The following is a 20,549-nucleotide window of genomic DNA, read 5'->3' on the forward strand; positions in this document are numbered from 1 at the left end:
AGTTTTACAACCTAAACCAATGCATAGCTGTAATCTTAAATCACATCTTTACAGTTCTGTGCCCCTGACCCAGATTAATGCATTGTTCACATATTATGCTAATAAACGCTAGAAATAACAAATATAGATGGAAAGAAACTCACCACCTTACAAAAGAAATACCTGCCATGAATGTTGCAGATAGCACACTGATATTATGGGATAGTATTAGTCTGCTCATGGGGGTCAACTGGGGTCAGTATCTAAAACCCTTGTTAAAAACCTCAAAGATTTCTGTAACATACCCCTCATTCCTTTCCCATGTGACTCTTTTTGATTTGTTCAATAAAAGAAAACAAATCCTGTTGTAGGGACGCACAGTCACACAATCACACACACAGACACACAATCACATACACACAGACAGAGAGAGAGAGAGAGAGAGAGAGAGAAAGAGAGAGAGAGAGAGAGTTAGAGAGAGAGAGAGAGAGAGAGAGAGAGAGAGAGAGAGAGAGAGAGAGAGGGAGAGAGCACTCAGGAAACACAAGAATAACAAGACACAGGGAGAGAAGTGAAAACACTAAGCAGATGCACTTTTAATTTTTTTCTTTAAAAAAAGGGAAAGCCACGCATTATTAGGGATTCTGAGTTTATTACTGAGTTATTCAAAGGGATGCAGACAGTAAGTCTTTTCATGTAACTCTGCGTTTCCGCCCTCCTAGCTTCCTTTCCTGTGCTATCATAAAAACACTCTGACAGAATCCATTAGGACTCTTCATTGGACTCAGAATTCTGGCTTACTATCCGCCGGGGTGGCAGGGAAGTCTGGGGTGGGGGGTTGGGGTGGGCAGGAATCTGAAGCAGAAGTCACATCCACAGTAAGGGCAGAGAGGGTAGGAACGCATGCACGCGTGGGCTCAGCTTCCTCTCTCCTTGTTTCCACAGTCCAAGAATGGTGCCACCTGACTTTAGGCTGGACCTTCCCATGCATGTGAACATGAAGACAGTCCCCCACAGGCAGGCTCACAGGTCAACCAAATCAGACAATCCCTTGTCAAGACTCCTAGATTGTGTCTAGTTGACAATAAAATCTAACCATCATATCATCTATGTTAAATATTCATCAGGGTGACAACTAGATCATATCGTCAGTATAAAAATAAGGTGGTTAGAGCCGGGCGTGGTGGCACACGCCTTTAATCCCAGCACTCTGGAGGCAGAGGCAGGCAGATTTCTGAGTTCGAGGCCCTCATGGTCTACAGAGTGAGTTCCAGAACAGCCAGGGCTACACAGAGAAACTCTGTCTCGAAAAACCAAAATCAAAACCAAAAAAAAAAGGTGGAACTCCTAATTTCCATGTGGTTATTCCAGCTTTCATTGAATCTCATCGCCTACAGCTGGCAGTGCTTCCCATGGTGTGCATTTTCATTTTGGCCACCATTATGGGAATGTGCTCAAATCTTACTGTAGTTTACATTCATCCTTTTCTCATGATTAAAGATATTTATTGACCATTAATGTTTACTTATTTTACATTTGCATATTTTTTAGTGTCGTGTTTATTTCCATTGTTACCATATTTCAGTTGTGGATTTTCTATTTTCTCATTGATGCTTGCGAGATTTTCTGTATATCAGACATAAATGACAAGGTGCACAATATTCAAATATTTCTCCTAGCCATAGGCCTTTCTTGTCATTTTATCAACCATCTTCCCTAGTTCTTCATTCTTTGACTGTAGCTTGGGTGTCATATCTGTGGAATCCCTACGTTAATCCCAGTCACAAGATAGTTGCTGATTGTCCTTTCCACTAAACAGCATTTAGGTCTCTTGACCATCAGTTGTCCAAGGAATCAGGCATGGTAGCAGAGGCCATGACCCCCAAACTTGGGACAGTGTGGCAAGAGGAGCATAAATGTGTACCAGTCTGGTCCTACGGCCAATTTGAGGGCTGGGAAGAAACCCATGTCTCAAAGAAATCAGCTGCTCATGTGTTTTGTTTATGAGAGTGTGTTGAGACTCTATGTGTTTCTTTGATATGAGTGTGTTTTCCTTTTCTCGTTGTGATACGGGATCTCATATACCTACCTCATGCATGTTCGAACTCACTGTGGAGTCAATAACACCACTGGACTCCTGACTCTCTTCCATCTGACTCACAAGTGCTGGGCTTGTGGGCTTGTGCCAGCATGCCTACCTACCTGTTTATCTTGATGATGGAGCATACTCTCTTGACAACTGCAGGTTCATAATGACTTTTCACATTAGGAATTCTTGTTTCCACTCTTTCTTTTTTCCCAGGATTTTGGGTCCTTTGTAGTTCGATAGGAATGTTTAATCAGCGTGCTAATTTGCTTGCCAATTTCTTCTAAAAGGTGGTAGGATTTTAGTGGGGAATCACAGTGAATCTATAGATTAATGCTGAAGGCGTAGCAATCACAACAATAGTGGCTTAAAAATTACAAAGACAGTATATATTCTATTTACTCTTTCAGCAATGTCTTCTAGTGTTCAGTACATAGGCATTACACACCTGTGTCTACATTACTCATATTTCACACCTTGATACTGCTATACATTATACTGCTTGAAATATACTATAATTACTATATTTTAAAAGCACTGTCAGTAGCCAAGTGCATAAAATGCTTTTGAGGAATGCTTTTAGTTGAAAGCAGAATAGAAAACATAATTGATGTTTAATCTGCTTTGTCCACATTTGCAGTCTGTGTGAGGAGAAACTCTATTTGTTACCCAAGGAAAACAATGCAAAGGATTTTTTTTTCTTACCCTAATTTTCCCCTTCATCCCACTTTGACTTTTAGCTGTTCTTTCATTCCTATTCTTTTGTTTTCCATAGCCATCGATCTTAAGGTTCCTTTAGTTGACGATTCAGTGCATCCTTTTTCATTATCTCTGTATGTGGAGGTTTGAATGAGCAATGTTTCCCTGATTTGGTTCCTGCTTGGTGGTGCTCTGTTGGAAGGGAGAAACCTTTAGGAGGTGGAACCTAGCTGAAGACAGGTACATCACTTGGGTGAGCTTTGGGGTTTTATAGCCTCACTCCACTCCTGTTCTCTGTGCTTCTTGAGTGTGGATGCAAATGTGCTCAGTCAGGTTCCTGCTCTTGCCATCACACATGCTTCCTCCCACCTCCCCGCAACCCAACATTATATTGTTTATTCCTCTGGAACTGGAAGTCAAGACAAATGCTTCTCCTCTAAGTTGATGTTAATTGTGCTACTTTATCACAGCAGCAGGAGAGTCATTAATATATTGCATGTAAAGCACAAAGAAGTTCAACTATGTCAGGCACAAGCCTTTTCCCCAGCACTTGGGAGGCAGAAGCAGGTGGATCTCTGTAACTTCAACCAGGCCAGCAAGGACTACACAGAAGACTTTGTCTCAAAACAATACTTGGAATACTCTAGCCTCAGACACCAAAACTGTCTGTTTTCATCAACGTTCTTATTTTCCACACTCTTAATTTGTATTCTCATTTGTGATCAAGATCTAATAGCTTCACATGGAGTCACTGATCACCCACGTTCTATGTTCATAAGGAAATTATGTTGCCTTGTATCACAAGAGTTTCATATGCCTTCCTATAGGGTTGCCCTTGAGGTTAGGTGATGCAGGTTTTTTTATTGATGAATTAATTATCCCATGCTTGCTTTTTGCATTGAGAAGAGCATGTTACTTTTATCTACAATTGTTAATGAATTTTCCTATATTTTTTCTTATCCTTCTTGTAATTTGGCTTCAATCAATATTTTGCTCTGTGACTGGGATGTAGGCATGAAGCACTAATATTTTCCCAGTGAATTTAGACCTGCCATCATTTTATGTTCCAAAACACTTTTATTGCATTTGGTTTTAGTTTTTTTCTTAAACATTAAGATTATAACCCCTGATTTCTAATTATTGTACCTGGATGGTATGTGCTTACTTAAATTTAAATATTCAAGCTAATACTTGGATGCGTTTGGTTTGGTTATACGTCTTGAAAATAATTTTATATTCTATTTCAATAGGCAATAAGAGCATCTTTATTTCTTAGTAAGTTATATCCATTTGTATTCTTTACACTTATTTATTTGTTTGCTTAATTTGTGTGTGTGATGGGGGCATACATGGTCTGCACCCACATGTAGAGGTCAGAGGACAACGTAGAGGAGTTGTTCCTCTGCTTAGATCATGTGCATACTGGGGCTACAACTTAGGGCATCGGATGCAGTGCCAGGCATCATTGTACCAGGTACCCCAGATACATTTTAATATGATCAATATATGTGGTCATTTGGGTTGAGTTCTGTCCTCGTGTTTATAGATTCATAATTAATTTACATAGGTGCATAAGGTCTTCCACTAGGCTTTGTATTTTATTGTATTAATTTTTGATTCTGGCGATTGTACTAGGGTCAAGCCCATACTAGCCCATGCTAATCCTATTCTCTGACACTGAGATATTCCCCCTAGCCACAGGAAAGCCATTTTACTTGCTGTGTGTTTTAAAGTAGCATATAGTGCATTATTCCTCGTTATGTTTTTTCTTATTTTTCTTATTTAAATGCATTTTATATATCAAACATATTAATAATATTGATTATTTTGAAAATCAAATAATACATAATGGGGTGGTTTTTAAATTAACTTCTCTTTGTGCAGTGGTTATCACACTCCAGACCTTCAAAATGCCTTCTCAGTGGTCTTTCCTACCACTTACTTTCATTCTTAGCAAAACATTCACTCTTAAAATGTTACTAAATGTATGTATTTATCTGTCTGTCTATCTATCTATCTATCTATCTATCTATCTATCTATCTATCTATCTATCTATCTATTGTGGGCAGAATGTGCACATGCCAGAACACATGTCTAGAGGTCAGAGGACAGCTTGTGTGAGTCAGTTCTCTACTTCCATCATGTGGGTTTTAGTTATCAAACACAGGCCAGCAGGTCTATTAGATAAAAGCCTCTGCAGTCTGGGTCATATTGCTGCTAGCAATGTCAGCTTCTTCCTAAATGTGATATCTTCACTAGGAAACATCTTAGTTACTAATACAGAGATATCAGGCGGTGAAAATGGGTACTGTACATAAAATAATACACATAAATGCTCACATACTAAACTTCCAAAATAATGTCAAGTAATAATTGTGAAAATTGAGAATTATATACTTGGTTACCCTAATGAATTAAGTAGGCCATTGCTTACAAATGTGATTTCAAGGTAGGTGTGAAAGCGCACACCCATAATCCAGGTACCTGGGAGACAGAAACAGGAAAACTGTTGTAACTTAGAAGCCAGTCTACATAGTGAGTTCCAGGGCAGCTAGGGCTACATATCAGGACCTTGTCTCAATAACAATATTTTAAAAATATGATTTCAGTTTTCAAAGTAATGTATGTAAAGAACACATTTCATACACACACACATATACATATATGTATACATGTACACACACACACATATATCACATAGATGCACACATATAGATCCTGATTTCTGCCTCTGCTGACATATATGGGACTCTCTTTTAATGTATAAGTACTTGCTAACATCAAATCCATATATTAAATGGGTTCAATGATACTTAACACATGGGCTGCCATGAGGAGAAAATGGCCAATGTGTGGCCCTACTGACAGTGTCTGACACTTACTACTATACCAAATATATGATGTTCCTGTTATATGCATTCTTTTGCCATGATAATGATAGGCTGTATTGCTGACTAGTTTCCTACATTATTCCTGTACTCTAGGAGAGTCCGTTTGCCCAGGATATTTAAAGATAAAAATGCTGGCCACAGTGACCCAGACAACTGTAACCCTCTGCTGTGCAGATGGATTGCTGGGTGAGACTTGGTGACATCCAGCCTAGTTCCAAGTCTAGTGACAGATGTTTCGTCCAGTGCATAAATCAGACAGTGACAGACTAAGTCACCTAATGTCCTCTTGTGGCCTTCCAATGTATGTTAACATCCACAAGCGGTCTACACACACACACACACACACACACACACACACAGAGGCACATGAGCATACCCACCCCCTACACATGAATGCACACAGACACTCACAAAAACAAGCACAGGCACATATACATACAAAGCCAAAACCTAATCCTTCATGAACAAATGGTTCCAACTTTGCCTGTAAAAAATGATAACCATGAAAGAATAATTGGAAAACAGACCACAAACACCAGGGTGCTCTTTAAAGTCCCCAGGATGCATATTGCAATGCTGATGAATGACAGAGAATAAAGGTGTTTGTCAGGGAGGGATCTGGGTATAGAAAATGTGGTTATTTTATACAAGGGAATACTGTAAAGGATTTTTTAAACAAAGAACATTATGAATTTGTCAGACACAAGGGTGGAACTAGAAAATATCATTGTGAATGAGGTAACTCAGAACCCAGAGTACTTGCATGGTAAGTACTCACTGATAAGTGGATATTAGCCAAAGACAACAGAATACCTAGGATATAGCCTATGGACATATAGGTTGTACATATCCTATAGTAACAGGCAGAAAGGCCAAGTAAGGAGGCTTTAATCTCACTTATAAGGGGGAAGATAATGATCACATAGGCAGAGGGAGGGAAGAACCTGAATGGGAGAAGAGAGGGAGAGGGGAAAGGAGGAACAGGGTCAGATATGCGAGGGGACATGAGAGAAGCCCAGACAGCCAAGAGAATGAATTGAAATATGCAGCCTCTGGTAGTGGAAATTAGGGGGACCTCCATATACCCAGGAGGTATGAGACTCTGGACTCTTTGAAGGTGACATTAGGCAAAATGTCCAGCAATGGTGAGAGGGAACTCAAAGTGTCCAACTCCCATAGAAAGACGGGGTTAAAATACACTGTCAAAAACCCTGATCCCCAAACTGTTTCTGTCTAAAAGATCTGTGATAAGAAAATGGAGAGGAGATTGAAGAAAAGGCATCCAGTGACAAGCCCAACTTGGGATCCATTTCATTGGTATTTGGATGGAGAACCAAGGCCTGACTCTATTACTGATGCTATGGTGTGCTTACATGCAGGAGTCTGACAAGGTTGTCCTCTGAGAGGCTCTATGAACAGCAGACTGAGGCACTGGCAGATACTTATACCCAACCTTTGGGTTCAAACTATGGTTGAAATCCAGGAAGGACTGAAAAAGTTTAAAGAGAGAGCGACCCCATAGGAAGACCAGCAGACTCAACTAACCCTGATCCTCAGGGAGCTCGCAGAGACTGAGACACCAACCAGGAGCATACAGGGCCAATGTGAGGCCCCTGATTCATATACCGCAAATGTCTGCCTGGTCTGGCATCAGTGAGAGAAAATGTGCTTAATCCTTGATAGATTTGAGTCCTCAGAGAAGGGAGAGAAAGGGGGGGCTCTCATAGGCAAGAGGGAGGAGGAGTGGGACAAGGAACTGTGGGAGGGGGATCGATGGTGGGCCATGACTGGAATGTAAATAAATAAAATAACATAAAAATGAGAATAATTTTAAAAAAGGAAAAGCGACTGAGCATAGACAGCTACACTGGAGAATAAAGAACTGTTGATGCTGGTTGGGATGTAAACTTTCTGGACATGGTTCAATGCAGGGATCCCCAGTCTCCATAAGAGAATAAGAGGATGTTTACAGCTATGACGCCTGTCACAGTCTAGGCTAGTGTATGACTTGTTAATCTCCTTTCTGTGATGTCCTTTTGTGCCACTGCGACACCCAACCAGATCACTTTAATGCATTAGCATAATACTGCACTCTGGATGTGAGATTCAACTGCCACCTATCAGGGCATCCAAATGCACAGCCTGTGAACATAGTAGTGAGAGAAACCGCTTCACTCCAGTTCTTAAAACTAGGGGTGGGCAAAAGACTGTTTCCTTCAGGGGCAGGATCAAGGCACCTCTGTATGCTTGTCCCCTTAACACTATCTGATATTCAAGGTTTATACTTCCTCGGTACCTTTATAAATGTAAATATTTGCTGAAGAAATAATTTTATCCTGCATTCCAGCAGCCGTGGGGTCTGGGTCTCAGAGAGCTCCTGGTAGGCAGCCCTGAAGGGAGGCACACAGGGCTAAAGGCAGCCCCAGCCTCACTGTACCAACCTTGCAATTCCATCTACCCAACCTCTAACGCCACCTTGGCCTGACCTTCCTAACCCTGCAGATACACATTATAATAAATTTGACATAACACCCTCAATTCATAGTAAGTCTGTGATGTTTTCCAGAGCACAACATTTCTTGTTATTGATATTTCTTAATATCCATTGAAAATAGATGTTTTTCTCATAGTATAAATAATCTAAACATCCCATCAAAATACTAAACTAGAAGTGAGAAATCATACGCAAAGATGTGATGTGAATCCTTTCAGGCTCTATAAATGCTCTTAAGTTCATTGTATCTTGATATAGGCTATAATCACCCCACTCTCACAGCCGGGGATGTAGCTCAGTGGTAGAGCATATGCTTAGCATGTATGGGGTCCCGGGTTCGATTCCCGGGATCTCCCAAGCTTCCCTTTTTCTTCTGGGTCTCATGCTACCTAGTGCTTCACACTGAGGATAATAAAAGGGCTCATCTATGAGCATGACAACAATGTTCCTCGATAAATTTGACGATATTTCCATGGAGACCTCAATAGTTTGGTGAGTCCAGCCTGGTCATGCCTCAAACAAGTTTTGGTATTTTTTTTTTGTTTGGTTTTTTTTTGTTTTTTGTTTTTTGTTTTTTTGTTTTTTTTGTTTTTTTTTTTTTTGGTTTTTTGAGACAGGGTTTCTCTGTATAGCCCTGGCTGTCCTGGATCTCACTTTGTAGACCAGGCTGGCCTCGAACTCAGAAATCCGCCTGCCTCTGCATCCCGAGTGCTGGGATTAAAGGCGTGTGCCACCACAGCCCGGTGTTGTTTGTTCGTTTGTTTGTTTGTTTGTTTGTTTTAAATGATTTCACCTTCATTAATTCACCAAGTTTGGTTTTTATTTGGTTTCTTGTCTTCGAAATATATATACTATTACCCAGTGACAGAGATTTTCCTTTGTACATTCTGTTAGAAATTCTCTAACCTTACATTTGTATACAATGATCTGTATATGATACCTAGATTTTAACTTATGTTTGTTTTTTAAATATTTATTAGTTTATTTTATGTGCGTGCTCTATCTTCATGTACACCACTATGCCAGAAGAGTGAACCAGATCCCCAAACGGAAGGGGTGAACCACCAGGTGGTTGCTGGGAATTGAACTCAGGACCTCTGAGAAGCGCATGCAGTACTCTTAACCACTGAGCCATCCTCCAACCCACAATATAGATTTGTAGGTATGCATATATGCTTACCTTAGTCCTATTTTCTGACAGATAATCCTTACTGCACAAGTTTGATTCCAGCATGGGATGCACAGAGAAATGTTGGGTACAAGTTGGCAGTTTTCTGTACATGTGTGAGTGTCAGTATGACTGTTGATTTCTGTCTTTCCTGACTTGTCAACCTTGATTCCAATACCATTCTGGCTCAGACATCTTAGGTCTTTATGGAGGTCTCTCTTTAAGCGATCTTCTTCTCTGATGTTGCTCTGTTTCTTGATTTATTTTCTCTATCCATTTATCTATGAAGTTTGTAATTAGACAAGTAAAATGAACATCATAGCACTTATTCATGTTACATGGATTATGTAGAACAATTTTGAAAGATTAGGCATCACAGCAATAATGTACACTCAGACCCATGAACAGGTATATTCTGAATTTATGTATGTAGTAACTCAGCAATGTTCTGAGCCTTTCTAATGTATAGGCAATATAGGTATATGCACCCAGATTGCTCACAAATAGTGGACAATTTTCATTCAAGTATTCCTAGTATTATTTTTAAACTACAAGTACTATGTGTGGCCTTCTCTGTGATGTGAATATTCAATTTTGTGTGAACTGTCAGAAATCAAATGTCAATGATACTCATGAATGATCTGCATGGATTACTCGATGATGGAGACTTTACTTGATTGATGTTCATTGCACTTTGCCCCTACTTCCTTAAGAGCATGTAGAGGCTACTGAGTCTACTGAAGGAAATGAGGGACATGTCCCAAAGATGAGTCCAAAGGCTATTTCACCAGACTCACCCTAAAAGAACATTATTGAGTAGCTTTCAGCATCCTGTGTATAAGTCATTGGTGAATTTGTTACAGGATGTGGTTTGACTTCTTGGCCCCTCAACCAACACCTTATTGGATACCAGGGAGCTAGAGTAGAGAGAGGGAGACCCATTGTGTGTGGGGGGACAGGGATTCCTAGAAAGAAGCTGGGTCTGCAAAGATTGATTGCCTGATTGGAACTTCAGTGGTGTGGATATAATGGAATGTTGCAGTCCTAACTACAGTTTATGTGTGCTTTCTTTAGCTCAGAAGAACCCCTTCCCTGGCCCCTCTGTGTTGGAATCACCTAGCATCTTGTCACTGTCAGATAAAGTTGGACCTGTCCTACTGGCACATTTTTTTCTTTTAATTGCACATAATATTATCTTAACAAAACCACAGTTTTCTACCAAACCAAAGAGGACAAATGTCATCAGATAGCAGCTAATGCCAACAGCATAGTTTTGGCATGCTTAATACTTGCATCAATGTATACAAGAAGTGATTGATTTGTAGCTTATTTGCTCTGTGACACTAAGTACTTCATCAAACTGCTTCCATATTGTACCATGGAATTTGTAATAACCTACATCTGTCTCACTCATATTTTCTCCCTCATATTTGACTCCATGATATACTTTTCCTTTGAGCTGAGAGCTGTGTATTGCATGAGCATTTGTAGCTGAATGTCACAATTAGGTCTGCAGAAATGACAAGTATTTTTCCTGAGGGTACCTCAAGATTCATTTTATGCCCTCCACTTTCTGCTATGACCAATAGTATCTAGTTTTACTTTAGGTCCCTGGGCTATCTAGTCTCTGGTCTTGGTCACCAAAGGAGTGTCAGGTGTAGGTCCCATCTGTTGGAGTGGGCCTTATGTCACTTCAGATGTTGGTTGTTGCTCCACAGGACTATGCCATAGATGCCCTGGCATATTTTGCAGGCAGGACCACAATGTAGATCCAAGCATCTCTGTCTGGAGTGATGTTTGCATTTCTCTATTGGTGGCTTGAAGAGTACTTTTCTGTACCTAAAACCTTCATCCTGCCTGACAACCTAGAGGCAAGTTGTGGGAAAGAGAGAAAAGAACCCCTGTTAATTAATCCTTTACTTAGAATGTTTGGGAAATGCATCTGAGTGCCAGAGAATTCAGTCCAAGTATGAATACTATATTCTTTACAAAATGCCCCTGAATAATCAGACACCATATTCTCTATGAAGGAGCACTCTTTACACAGTTTGAACTGTTCACTTTACACTGAGCAGCGATGAAGCGAGTTGTTGAGTACTAGATCTGTGGTGATGCACAAACGGAACTTCTCTAGTACACCCTTGAAGCTTCCAAACACGCCAGAGATACATAAACTTGGGGATGTTTGCTACTCTGTAAAACATCAGCCCTATTCACTAAAATGCAAGAATTTAGTTTTGCTCCCACCTCGTGGCTTTCATGAGAACTGTATTACTGTGAGTCAGGCCTGATGGACTATGGTGTGGAGGGAGAGAACATAGGCTGGGAACTGGACTTGATGGGACCTTCCTTAACTCTTCAGTTTAGGAGATCTTTCACCTGAGTATATTCTGATTGCATATAAAAATTCATGTCTGATACATATCTAATATCCACCCAAGATGGGAACCCAATCCTGGTCTTAGGTGAATATAAAGTATAGACTTGATGAAATTATAGAAGCTACTATGAGTCTAAGCAGAAACACACACATGCAGGCAACACACACAACACACAGAAGCAAATCCATTTGTGCACATAATTCATTTGCTCCATGAATCTGAACACAATCAATTCTGCCACTGTATATAGAAAATATATACATGTACAAACTCTAGGAAATGTGTGTGTGTGTGTGTGTGCTTGCTGCCTTGCAGGACCCAGGAATCTGGGTGTCTACATTCACAGGCAAGCATGTGCCATTCTTTTCTTCCTGGGGAAGGAACTGAGGTCCTCCTGCTCACTAGGTATTCATTTTACTGAATGAGCCACACCCCTGCCTTATTCTTTCATCAACCACATAACAAGTTCTTTTTCCTGTTTGTTTGTTTGTTTACACTTCCTACCTGGATACAAAATTTCAAACAACACTCACAAGCACATATGGCCATAAGTAAGCTGATATCAGTCACTGGCCTGAATTCTACCCCTAGCTCAAAGGACTGCCTGCACTGGAATGCCCCGACTATGAGCTTTCTGTCGCACATAATTGTATAAGTTGTGTCACATGGATAATTTTCAGCACATCTTGCATTCTGTGGTGATAAAATCACTCTCCCATTTAGTATATGCTAATTTTTAATGTGTGTGGTACCACAGGGTACTGTCTCACATAGGCCCACATCTGCACAGAACATCTGCCTCTGGTCAGAAGGAAGGGAAGACAAAGGAACTGACTTATCTATCATGTCCCACGTGATCTTGTCACTAGTGCTCTGGTAACATGCTGACAGGACTCCACATGGTGACACTTGTTCTTGTCTGGAGCTGATGTGGATGGTGAGTCCACAGAATTCTCTCAGGTTTCACTACGAGGCAGAGAAAGGGAAGAAGGAACATGGAAGAGTGCATGAATCTCACATGAAGAACAGGGAAGGTGAAACCTGTCTACATTCAGTTAAGTGCAAGTTCTACACATGTCTCCTCTTTGTGCATCTCACAGACCCTTGACACACACACACAGATACACAGCCAACACACAGACACATTTTTGTAAATATAAAGATATACAGTGATAACTTCACTAAAATTTTGTGTTCTTGTGTGCATTTTTGCGTATGTTTGTGTGTGTGCTTGTATGTTTAGAGTCATTCAAAAGCCATAGCACAAGTGTGGATGTCAGAGAACAATTTTACTTTACATTCAGGTCATGTGTGTGTACAGTATTTTTCTGTGTGTGTGTGTGTGTGTGTGTGTCTGTATGTATTTGTGTGTGTTTGTATGTATTTGTGTGTGTTTTAGTACAGGCATTTGCATGCTATAGCACAAATGTGGAAGTCAGAGGACACTTTTATTTAAGTTCAGCTCTCTACTCCAACATTCTTAGAGGCAGGCATTCTCTTATCTGCTGCTGTAGTATACTGCATATTCCTACTGCATATTCCAGGCCATTTGGCATACAAGCTTTTGGTCAGTTTTTTTTTTTAAAGATTTATTTGTCTTTAGACACTTCAGAAGAGGGAGTCAGATCTTGTTACAGATGGTTGTGAGCCACCATGTGGTTGCTGGGATTTGAACTCCGGACCTTCGGAAGAGCAGTCGGGTGCTCTTACCCACTGAGCCATCTCAACAGCCCCGCTTTTAGTCAGTTCTTATGCCTACATCTCCCATCCTGCTGGAGGAATCCTGAGACTGCAGACTACAAGGACCACATCTGGCTTTTTCCCGTTTTAAAAGAACTGAACTAATATCATAAATCATGCCTTTGAAGCAAGCACTTTTACTTGAGAAGACATCTGCAAGTTAAAAAGGCCATATTCTCAGCTCCATAATCCTTTTAAAAATTCTAAATCAAAAGTGTCTCCTTCTTCTTCCCCTTTCCTTTATTTATTATTTTTATATATTTTCTTTATATGCATTTCAAATGCTATCCCGAAAGTTCCCTATACCCTCCCTCTGCCCTGCTCCCCTACCCTCCCACTCTTTGCCCTGGTATTCCCCTGTACTGGGTCATATAAAGTTTGCAATACCAAGAGGCCTCTCTTTCCAGTGATGGCCAAATATGCCATCTTCTGCTACATATGCAGCTAGAGCTACGAGCTCTGGGGATACTGGGTAGTTCATACTGTTGTTCCACCTATAGGGTTGACAACCCTTTCAGCTCCTTGGGTGCATTCTATAGCTTCTCCATTGGAGGACCAGTGTTCCATCTTATAGATGACTGTGAGCATTCACTTCTGTATTTCCAGGCACTGGCATAGCCTTATAGGAGACAGCTATAACAGGGTCCCTTCAGCAAAAACTTTCTGGCATATGCAATAGTGTCTGAGTTTGGTGGCTGATTATGGGATGGATCCCTGGGTGGGGTAGTCTCTGGATAGTCCATTCTTTCGTCTTAGCTCCAAACTTTGTCTCTGTAACTCCTTTCATGGGTATTTTGTTTCCCTATTCTAAGGAGGAATGAAGTATCCACATGTTGGTCTTCCCTTTTCTTGAATTTCTTGTGTTTTGGAAATTGTATCTTGGGTGCTTTATGTTTCTGGGCTAATATCCACTTATCAGTGAGTGCATATCATTTGAGTTCTTCCGGTAGAATTATGTCCAATTTTCTGAGGGACTGCCAGACTGAATTCCAGAGTGGTTTTACAAGCTTGCAATCCCACCAACAATCAAGGAGTGTTCCTCTTTCTACACATCCTCTTCAGCATCTGCTGTCACCTGGAATTTTGATCTTAGCCCTTCTGACTGGTGTGAGGTGGAATCTCAGGGTTGTTTTGATTTGCATTTCCCTGATGATTAAGGATGTTGAACATTTTTTTCAGGTGCTTTTCAGCCATTTGGTATTGCTTAGTTGAGAATTCTTTGTTGAGCTATAATCCCCGTTTTTATGGGGTTATTTGAATTTCTGGAGTCCAGATTCATGAGCTCTTTGTATATATTGGATATTACCCCTTTCTCTACACAAAGGATAAACGGGCTGAGAAAGAAATTAGGGAAACAACACCCTTCAAAATAGTCACAAATAGTATAAAATACCTTAGTGTGACTGCAAGTAGGGAAGTGAAAGATCTGTATAACAAGAACTTCAAGTCTCTGAAGAAAGAAATTGAAAAAGATCTCAGAAGATGGAAATATCTCCCATGCTCATGGGTCTACAGGATTAATATAATAAAAATGGCTATGCTGCCGAAAGCAATCTACAGATTCAATGCAATCCCCATCAAAATTCCAACTCAATTCTTCACTGAGATAGAAAGGGCAATTGGTGATCCCATCCTAAATCAGATAGGGGACTAATATCCAATATATATAAAGAATTCAAGAAGGTGGACTCCAGAAAATCAAATAACCCCATTAAAAAATGGGGCTCAGAGCTAAACAAAAAATTCTCACCTGAGGAATACCGAATGGCTGAGAAGCACCTGAAAAAATGTTCAACATCCTTAATCATCAGGGAAATGCAAATCAAAACAACCCTGAGATTCCACCTCACACCACTCAGGATGACTAAGATCAAAAATTCAGGTGACAGGAGATGCTGGCGAGAATGTGGAGAAAGAGGAACACTCCTCCATTGTTGGTGGGATTGCAAGCTTGTACAACCACTCTGGAAATCAGTCTGGTGGTTCCTCAGAAAATTGGACATAGTACTACCAGAGGATCCTGCAATACCTCTCCTGGGCATATATCCAGAAGATATTCCAACCGGTAAAAAGGACACATGCTCCACTATGTTCATAGCAGCCCTATTTATAATAGCCAGAAGCTGGAAAGAACCCAGATGCCCCTCAACAGAGGAATGGATACAGAAAATGTGGTACATTTACACAATGGAGTACTATTCAGGTATTAAAAAGAATGAAATTATGAAATTCCTAGGCAAATGGATGGACCTTGAGGGCATCATCCTGAGTGAGGTAACCCAATCACAAAAGTACTCAAATGATATGTACTCACTGATAAGTGGATAGTAGCCCAGAAACTTAGAATACCCAAGATATAAGATACAATTTGCTAAACGCATGAAACTCAAGAAGAATGAATACCAAAGTGTGGACACTTTGCCCCTTCTTAGAATTGGGAACAAAACACCCATGGAAGGAGTTACAGAGACAAAGTTTGGAGCTGAGACAAACGGATGGACCATCTAGGGACTTACCATATCCGGGGATCCATCCCATAACCAGTTCCCAAATGCTGACACCATTGCATACACTACCAAGATTTTACTGAAAGGTCCCAGATATAGTTGTCTCTTGTGAGACTATGCCGGGGCCTAGCAAGAAGTGAATGCTCACAGTCAGCTATTAGATGAATCACAGTGCCCCCAATGGAGGAACTAGAGAAAGTATGTACCCAAGGAGCCGAAGGGGTGTGCAACACTATAGGTGGAACAACAATATGAACTAACCAGTACCCCCCAGAGCTTGTGTCTCTAGCTGCATATGAATCAGAAGATGGCCTAGTCGGCCATCAGTGGAAACAGAGGCCCATTGATCGTGCAAACTTTATATGCTTCAGTACAGGGGAACGCCAGGGCCAAGAAGTGGGAGTGGGTGGTTGGGAGAGTGGGTGGGGGAGTGTATGGGGGACTTTTGAGATAGCATTGGAAATGTAAATGAAATAAATACCAATAAAAAAAACCAAATATAAAAAAAAGAAAAAATAAAAAAATAGGGGGGGCAATTGGCAAATTCATCTGGAAAAATAAAAAAAACTAGAATAGCAAAAACTATTCTCAACAATAAAAGAACCTCTGGTTGAATCACCATGCCTGACATTAAGCTGTACTACAGAGCAATTGTGATAAAAAACTGCATGGTACTAGTACAGTGACAGACAGGTAGATCAGTGGAATAGAATTGAAGACCCAGAAATGAACCCACACACCTATGGTCACTTGATCTTTGACAAGGGAGCTAAAACCATCCAGTGGAAAAAAAAACAGTATTTTCAACAAATGGTGCTGGCACAGCGGGCGGTTATCATGTAGAAGGATGTGAATTGTTCCATTCTTATCTCCTTGTACAAAGCTCAAGGCTAAGTGGATCAAAGACCTCCACATAAGACCAGAGACACTGAAATTAATAGAGGAGAAAGTAGGGGGGAAAAAGCCTCGAAAATATGGGCACAGGGGAAAAATTCGTGAATAGAACAGCAATGGCTTGCGCTGTAAGATCAAGAATTGACAAATGGGACCTCATGAAACTGCAAAGCTTCTGTAAGGCAAAAGACGCTGTCAACAAGACAAAAAGGCCACCATCAGATTGGGAACGGATTTTTTTTACCCCTTTCTTTTTTTCAGATACCAGTGAAAAACCTGAGCCTGCCTGTTCTGACACTCTGGAATTCTCCTTCCTATCATGAAGGGCTTCAGACTGCCCTCATCTACCTCCAGCACAGCTACTTCCTGACCCATTTGGTGCAACTTCCTGCTTGCTTGGACCCTAACTCCAACCGGATGGCTTTCTCTGTTCCTCTTATCCCTCTCTTATATGTAGAAGAGGATGGCCTAGTTGGCCATAAATGGGATGAGAGGCCCTTGGTATTGCAAAGATCATATGCCCCAGTACAAGGGAATGCCAGGGGCAGGAAGCAGGTGTGGGTGGGTTGGGGAGCAGGGTTGAGGGAAGGTATAGGGGACTTTCAGGATAGTATTTATAGGTGAATGAAGAAAATGTCTAATAAAAAAGAAAAAAGGAACAAAGGACAACAAAGCAAAAGAGAACAACAACAACAACAATAAAATAGTGAAGGAAGATAAAATCTTCTAGCCAGCTGCATATGTAAAAAAATCATCTGACACATCTATAAAGGAAAATGCTATACTACTGTTTAGAATTTTCCACTTAATTACCACCTCTCATAGCTGTTTCACACAGAGAATACTGGGGTCAGAGAGTGCACAGTATATTCTGTCCTATCTCACCCTCCTCATTTCTCTCCCCTGTAATGGCTCCAGTGCACCCCAGTACCGAGCAGCTCTCCCCGAGGAAGAGTAATGTTCCCAAGTCCGTCTCCTGCTGCACGCAACACACTGGCCATAAATCCAGAAGTGGGAGTGAGCCTAAGTGGGTCCGGGTTCCCTGCATCTGTCTTCCCACCCTCAGGAAGAGCCAACTACTCACCTCTGAAAACCCATAAGCTTGGCTACAGAGAATGCATTTTGCGCTACATCCCTGGGTTGGCCATTGAAAAGAGTGTGCACAAAGAACTCAGGTTTCCCTGACAACCACAATGCTCTTCCCCTCTCTCTTCTTAGTAAGTAGGAATGCTCTGCCCAGCCCTCCCTTGCTTTCTCTCTAAGCAGAAGTCATTCCCCCCTTGTTACCTATAACCGGAGAAAGCATGCCCACTAGGAAACTCCCACTGGCCTGAGAGCAGCGAGTTGCTCAAGTTGTGATTAAAACCTTCCTATAGACATGACCAGGCTGGACTCTCCAGACAATGGAGGTCTCCATGGAATTATCTCGAAGGTATAGAGCAACATTTTTTGTCATGTCATAGATGAGCTCTTTTATCATCATGAGGAGGCTATGGAGGTTTGGATGGAAATGTGTTTTAGAGTAGTAAGAGACCCAGAGGGGGAAAAGGTAAAACCTTGCAGATGTTGGGAATCGAACCCGGGACGCTGTGCCTGGAAGAGCACTGGCGATACCACAGAGCTACATCACAAGGATGATCAACAGACTGATTTTAGCCCATATCAAGTCATAAAGGTTGAAGCCACATTCCTAGGGCCTGAAAGAATTCACATCTCATCTTTGTTTATGATTTATAGCTTGTTAATTTAGTATTTTTATGGAATTTTTAGGTTATTTACTATAAGAAAAGTATCTATTGAAAATGGAAAGAAAATGATATTAATAACAAGAATTATGGTTCTCTGCAAAACATGTGAGACCCACAATAAATCCACTGTATTGTGTCAAATTCATGATAATGTCTTTCTGCAGGGTTAGGAAGATCAGGCCAAGATGGGCCAGAGGTTAGGAAGATGGCATTGCAAGGTTGGTACAGTGAGGTTGGGACTGTCCTTAGCTTTCTGTGCCTCCCTTGGGGGAAGGCTACCAGGAGCTCTCTGAGACCCAAGCTGTACAGCAGCATGATCACAGGATAAAATTATTTCTTCAGAAAAAAAAGTACATTTATAAAGGCACCGAGGAAGGATAAACTTTGAAGATCAGACAGTGTTATGGGGACAAACATACAGATGTGCCTTGATCCCACCCCTAGAGGAAACAGTCTTTTATCCTTGCCCTTAGCTTATAAGAACTCCAGTGAAGCCCATTTTCTTCACTACTGTGTTCACAGGCTGCACGTTTGGATCAGCTGCTATTTGGCAGTTTGAGCCACTGAAGTCCAAGGTGCAGCATTGTGTTGATATCATAAAGCTATTTGGTTGGATAGCATATGGAAGAAGTGGACCTCAGAAAGGAGATTAACACACAGTGCAATAGCCTAGGTGATGGCCAGAAGACTGTGACAGGCATCATAGCCGCGGACGCCCTTGTATTCTGCTTATGGAGAGTGTGGTTCCTGCATCTGACCATGTCAGATGTTTACATTTAACCCAGCATCTATGGTCCTTTGGTCTCCAATATGGCTGTCGATGTTCAGTCATTTCTTCTCATTCCACATGGCACAAATATATGTGTTGTGTGGAACTTCTCATCCAGCATCATGAACATTCTGGTTGAAGAGCAGATGTTACCGTGCACATGTCTGAAGGTGTCCCTTCCAATTTTGCCAGTTCTGTGTGTAAGGTTGCCACAGGAAGATAAGGACCTACAGTTGGCACATTGGGAGCAATCATGACAATTCATGCTGCCATCTGCACTGAGATCCCTGAGGGTAAGCTCTCTATCGTCTTCCTCCCCTTTTTCACCTTCATGGTAAGCAATGCCTTAAAAGCCATCATTGCCATGGATACATCTGGGGTGATCCTGGGATGGAACTTTTGACTATGAAGCTGCACTGTGGCGAGCTCTCTTAGGATATGGTATATCATGTATTGCCATGAATTCATTTGGAAGAACATGGAGCCTCTAGTGAAAGTCTGGTATAAAATATGCTTCTTTGTCTGGTGCCCACTGTCAGAGGCCATGACATGGAATTGTTGACGGAACATCATGATTGGAAAGAGCAAGTGTTGATTAGGAGACTGTGCTCTCAAATCTGTCTTGGACCCTCTACCCAAAGGCCATCAGTGTTACAGTGATGCCTGTTGAAGCTTCATAACTGATTGGGAAACGTTGATCCAGACCCTTACTCCCCAGAGACTGTGGGTGTTAGACAATCATTGGTGTATTGTGCTAGGGAAAGAAGAGTTGATAGTATTTTTTATTAGATATCTTTTATTTACATTTCATGGAACTGTTCATGCAAATAATACTCTGTATTTTAAGGATGCTATAACCTAGAAACATATATCCTAACTAAATTTGTGATAACTGTGTTGCTGGATCACAGCATCTTCCTGGATGCTGAAAGACATCTATAGACTATTCAATAATACTGCGATATTATTATTATGCAGAAAATGCTATTATAGATACTGTTTAGAAAAGAAGGACAAAGCAATAATCTCCTTAGAGTACAGATGCAAGTTGTATTTTAAATACTTTTATCTGTGTTTGACTAGATTCAAAACACAGACACATTTGGACTCCTAAATGTAGCACCTATGGCCTTAAACAATTTCTTTGTCTGGCACAGTTAGCAAGTTGGGTTCCTATAAAATTTTCATATTT

At 41.0% G+C, this 20,549-nt stretch overlaps 1 long non-coding RNA gene, 1 other non-coding gene and 1 pseudogene across 2 annotated transcripts in view; 2 read left to right on the top strand and 1 right to left on the bottom strand.

Moving 5' to 3' along the window:
* LOC147004518 (uncharacterized) overlaps nucleotides 1-20,549 on the bottom strand; it is a 116,044-nt gene that overhangs the window by 76,117 nt on the left and 19,378 nt on the right. The window contains exon 2 of the long non-coding RNA XR_015047075.1: nucleotides 12,535-12,665. This is a non-coding gene — a long non-coding RNA (uncharacterized LOC147004518). The remainder of the gene's footprint in view (nucleotides 1-12,534; nucleotides 12,666-20,549) is intronic.
* Nucleotides 8,435-8,506, top strand: Trnaa-agc (transfer RNA alanine (anticodon AGC)). The gene has a single exon. It is a non-coding gene; the product is annotated as a tRNA-Ala (tRNA).
* On the top strand, nucleotides 18,244-19,919 carry LOC147004520 (presenilin-associated rhomboid-like protein, mitochondrial pseudogene; annotated as a pseudogene).

The sequence above is a fragment of the Mus caroli genome, unplaced genomic scaffold, assembly GCF_978045245.1.
Source record: "Mus caroli unplaced genomic scaffold, Mus_caroli_1 scaffold_5, whole genome shotgun sequence".
Lineage (NCBI taxonomy): Eukaryota > Metazoa > Chordata > Mammalia > Rodentia > Muridae > Mus > Mus caroli.